This window comes from Triticum dicoccoides, chromosome 6A (genome assembly GCF_002162155.2).
Source record: "Triticum dicoccoides isolate Atlit2015 ecotype Zavitan chromosome 6A, WEW_v2.0, whole genome shotgun sequence".
In the NCBI taxonomy this organism is placed as follows: domain Eukaryota; kingdom Viridiplantae; phylum Streptophyta; class Magnoliopsida; order Poales; family Poaceae; genus Triticum; species Triticum dicoccoides.
This window is the reverse complement of record NC_041390.1, coordinates 328424563-328429799: the sequence shown is the minus strand read 5'-3', so window position 1 is coordinate 328429799 and position 5237 is coordinate 328424563. Positions and strand designations below refer to the sequence as shown.

At 44.9% G+C, this 5237-nt stretch overlaps 1 long non-coding RNA gene across 5 annotated transcripts; it reads left to right on the top strand.

Moving 5' to 3' along the window:
- The first annotated feature begins 297 nt into the window (after positions 1-297).
- Positions 298-4630, top strand: LOC119316858. Of its 5 annotated transcripts, XR_005153375.1 has the most exons (4): positions 298-800; positions 900-921; positions 2055-2097; positions 2683-4630. It is a non-coding gene; the product is annotated as an uncharacterized LOC119316858 (long non-coding RNA). The 5 variants fall into 5 exon arrangements; XR_005153373.1 differs by lacking the exon at positions 900-921; XR_005153372.1 differs by lacking the exon at positions 900-921 and having other exon boundaries at positions 2055-2826; positions 3015-4630.
- Positions 4631-5237: the final 607 nt, after the last annotated feature.

Here is a 5237-nt window from a genome sequence, read left to right as displayed (position 1 = left end):
ACAAACAAGGAACTGCGCTCGCTGGTTTCACCCTCTCGTAGCCCAAACAAAGTTTTTCTTAAACAGGGTTTGCACAAAAAAGAGAGTAATACCCGTTTTACTAAAAATCAGCTGAAAACTTGTTTTCTGAAAATCCCCCCGCTATCCAAACAACCACTAAAGGACATGTACTCCTGATCATTTACGACAAGAAACAGACAAGTTTGGTAACTCTGGTCATTTCTCTCCCTACCTGGCTCTTATTGTACGGTAAAAAACGAATCCCTCGTTCACAGGATCCGGATGGACGCAACTTCCGGTCTCCTCTGTCTTTAGGCGAGCGTGCTCAAAATCCCCCTCGACCCCGGCTGCATCAGGCGACTCCGCGACCCCACCGCCGGCCTCCGCCCTCCCCGCACCGGCGACCTCCCCCTCCTCTCCCTTCCCTTCCCTTCCCCCATATCGAGAAGGGAGGCCATGGTGCTCCCAACATGGCTGTATCTAGACCAAGCCCGTGGGGTTCCAGCTCGACCTCCTCGCAGCGACCACGGCGGCAGGATCCGCGGATCCATGGCCACGGCGGTGCGAGCGCGCAGACGCAGCCTTCAGAAGAGAGGAGGCATGTCGGCCATGGCGTTCCCGCCGCAGCCGGGTCACTGGCTCCACCACGAGCTCCTCGCAGTTGTCAGTGACGACGGCGGCTCCGAACCCTAGCGGACGCTCCTGCTCGTCTTCCTCCACACCTCTGCTCGTGCCCGTCTTCCTCGGCGCCATATTCAGCACCTACAAGAACGCAGCTTCCTCTCCCGCGACAGGGGATGGTAACTCCTCAAACCCCCCATCCTTCCCTTCCACTCTGCTCTGATGCAACATTTTCTCTTTTTTTCATGATTCACCACTCGTAATGGACTTGCAAGCAGGAGGGACGTGGGTCAGGCATCTGTATGTGCTGCTGAATTTGATTGATGGTTCTTGGTTGTTGAGTAATTCTTGTTAGTTGTTATATGTGCTGCTGAACTCACCATCATGGACTTGATTCATGTTGGTTGCTGAATTCAGTGTTGATTGTTGATTGTCGAGAGAGAATCCAGGTGGGCGGTTGTATGCTGGCGCTGGCTCAACTCGCAGTCCTTTTTAAAATGTCTAATCTGAGAAAAAAAAGGAAACACTAGCGGGCAGCACATACGGGCACGGGCTCGTTCGATGCGTATGGGTACGATGCCGCCGCTGCCGCCGATCTACGCGGCGGCTGATCTACTTCTCCGGCCATCCGCCGCCGCCGGCCGGACTCCTCCTGCTCATGTGCCTCTGATTTGGATCGAAGTCACGGCGGTAGTGGTGCGGCGGCAGCGGGGGAGGAGGCGATGGGTGATGAGGCCTGAAGATGAGGTTGTCCTTGTAGGAGGATGTCGGGGACGGGCAGCGCGATGAGGGTGGCGCATCGAAGTTGGAGACCAGCGTGTGTTCCGGCAATGGGTGGAGGGGCAGCCACGCGGTGGTGGGGAGCAGCGGGTTCGTGTCCATGCCCAGACCACTGGGGCTGGGGGTTTCTTCCCGGATTGTTGATGAATATACTTGTGGATTCGTGATTCTTGTGTCCCTTGATGCGGTGCAAGATTCATGGGGATTTGGGGCGAGGAATATTGGGGTGCAATTCGGGGGGATCATGCCTCGGATTCTTGGGGTCGCCGGGGATGCGGTGATTGAAGGAGAAGACGGTGGACGGAGAGAGGAGGGAGGAGGAGGGGGAGGCTTCGGATTTCAAAAAGAGACTTGGCTCATTCGATACTGCCAATTCCTTTGGTGCTGATTTTGAGTTGTTAAGAACCCCTTGATTGATACAAATCTTAATTTTGTTTTATGTGGAGCATCAGTGTTGGGGATATCTTGTTAAACATCCAGTTCCCCTGACATGCATGAACTGTTCAGTATAGGATACCCATCTTATGCAGCTATGTTTGCTCTGTTTACATTGTTTTCTACCATGTGTTATGTTTGCAACATTTCCCTATGCTCTGATTGATAATATGTATTTTGATGTTTTTGCCTAATTTGTGGTTACCTTTGTTTCGTAGGAACTTGTCAAATCTTGGTCTGAAGGGAATGTTATCTCCTGAGGTTGGACAGCTTACTAATATGCATTTTCTATAAGCATATTCTATAGTTCCTCTGGTGACGTTTGTTTCTGAACACTTTGGTTTTGACATAACATGTTTCATGCTTTCAACCATAAGATAGTATTTGGTATTTCTGAAACTACCAACTGAATAAGAGTCATTTTGCACTTCGATATAGGCTATCATGTTGAGCACAGTAGTAAAGCTGAAACTTCGTAGTGTGTATGTTTTCCTGATGAGGCTTATGACCTCAGCTTTTGAGCTGTCAATTAAGGCACATCAATCAACTTGGTGTATGTTCTTTCTTGGAGTGTAGTTGGATACAAGACAGGTGTTTCTTCTTGGATCTACGGGACTTTTGAGAATACAATTTTGCATGGATCAAATTCAAATACCACCCAGTGCTTTATGTAGTTTTCCTATTGTTAATACCATAGTAAATCTATCTGTTGAATTATGTATGCCCATTCAGGCACTCACCAAGAAAGCATCTTATGTCTACAGATATTATTTTTTGTATCTTATGTACTTGTGAAATGATGTTCGCCCTTCAAAATTTTCTGATCTATTTTCCTTCCATCCATAGTGTACTGCACAGGAACTTGTTCTATGGTATTATCCTTAGAGAGATGGGAGATTTACGAGAGCTGAAGGTGTTGGATCTGGGGTACAATAACTTCAATGGACCAATTCCATCAGAGCTAATAAACATTTTATCCCTGGAATTTATGTGCGTGCGAACTTTGATACTCCCTCCGTTCGTTTTTATAAGGCGTTTCAGACAGCTGAGTTTGAACTGTTTAGTACACTGTCTGAATTTACTAAAACGTCTTATATAAGTGAACAGAGGGAGTATATGTTTCTTTTTCATTTCTGTTTAACTTCAAAACTTGACTGACCTTACTATTTGAATTGCAGCTTTCTTAAAAGAAACAGACTTTATGGTGATTTACCTCTTGAACTAAATGAGCTCATCAGTCTGTGTGAGTCTCAGGTTCGCCACGGCAGGACTTTCTCAAATAGGATGCCCGCTGCAAGGTTTGTCTAAGTTTTCTTCTACTTGCATATCTGAGAGTTAAACTCGTGATTATGCAAGGCTTGAGTTAAATTTTCAAATCAAATAGGGATTTGAGCAAGCTTGATTTTGGTTAAAAAATCCCACCCTGTTCCTGCAATCACATGTATGTTAATGATATCTGAAATATTTGAGAATTATCTGTTTCGACTCAAGAAATATCAGACTTCTTTTAGGAACATTTCCTCCACAAAATGGTAAATTATATCCGAGTCGGCATCCCTGAAACCCAGCCCAAATCCACATATAACCTCACTCCGGACGAACCCTAGACCCAAATCTCTTGACAATGCCATGTTGAAAGATAGGCTTGCTAAGATTCGGCTCAAGAATTCCTGAGGGTACTTCTGTCTTTATCATATTTGTTCTCACACCTTGGGCGTTGTGTTTTCCCGCCGCAGCGCACGCGTCGACCCGCAGTCCTCATGTTAAGTGAACCAGAAGCGGTACATGCGAGAGAAAAGAAAAACACACCCAACCACCTGCACGACCCTTCCTCTCGATCCCATCTGGACCTTTAGTATTCTCGGGATATATCTGATTATGATGATGTTCCGTACTGCTCTGGAGCCGACAACTTTTTGGACTGCTCGATGTTTATAACCAATGAGACTACTTTTTTGGTTGTTGGCTGGAGGCTGGAGCTATCACTGTGACTGAAATTTTCTTTTCACCAAAGTAATATTATATGGTCATCAAAAACCAATGACAGGTCAACACTTGTCAGCAGTTTGCAATTTGTATTACAGTATGCGTAAGCCAATGGTCAGACATTGTTGTTTTAGTTAGGAAATGTAGAAAACGTGTTCATGATTTATGTAGATTGGATAGTCCCTTCAAACTGCAGTATTCGATCTTGAGCGGACAATCTAACTATATGTTTCCTTATAGAAAATTGACTGTATGTTCCATGAATTGACTGATTAGTTTGGCACGATCAGATTAAACTAGGTCTTGATTTGAAGGTCCAGTTAGGGCAGCTGGTGCTGGTTTGTTTATTGTAATACTAACTATGCCATTTAGACAGAGACATGTGGTCTTTCTCATTCCTCGACATTTCCTTTGCTACCAAGATTTTTCATTCTAGGTTGTGGAAAAACGGATGTAGCATTCCTTCTACAAGTTGTCATGAGCTGGGACATAGAAGAAGAGAGCCGACATAGAAGAAGAGAGCCGACGAGAAGTTGCACAGCGGTTCGCTCCGGTGTCGCTGCCAATGGCGTTGCGCAAAGTGCAGATTGCAGGCTAGATGCGTACGAGTCCATCCCTACGTCCATGATGTTGAAGCATAGGAAATCAAGTCAATTAGATAGTATATCTGGTTCTGAAAGTTGTCTTTTGTGTAGTATATCTGGTTATGAAAGTTGTCTTTTGTGTATGCAGTTTTGCCATTATTTTGTAAAAGCTTTGAGTTTTTGATAATATAATTGTCTTACTAATAACACTTTTAATCAATTCATACCAAGGCTAATAGCCAAGTTATGCACAAATTGTTCATGTTTTCTTGATGACTGCTATTGTCAGAAGATTTTTTTCAGCATTTAAGTAATACCGATCCCACTTTCAGTTATGTATGCAAAGCCAGTAGCAAAGTAATGACCGCTCCTTGTTGGTCGGATATTTCCTATTTCCAGGCTTTATCTCATTCTGCTTTTCGCACCATGCTGATTTGTGAATGAGAACCTACATGATCATCCACCCTGATTTGTAATTCGTGGTCACATCCAGACACTCAGGTATGCAATATGGTTTTGCTCTTTTTTGTGTGATTGTCAGCATTCCCCACTGTTTCTTACTATCAGATAAAAACAAAAGGAGATTTCACTCTACAATGGATGTCTTTCTCCCAGCCTCCCAGGCATATGTAATTCCACTGCTCTGATTGTCATCTATGTTTGACGGCGACGATGCTCTACCTCAACGCAGTCCAGGTCTACCTCCACCAGGTACGGTGCCATGAGGAAACACCCAAGGTAAATGTGTGCACGCGCTAATATAGATTAACTACAGATATATACATCGATACCATGAGTGATCACCGTGTAAATCAGCAGCAGCCAGCAGTA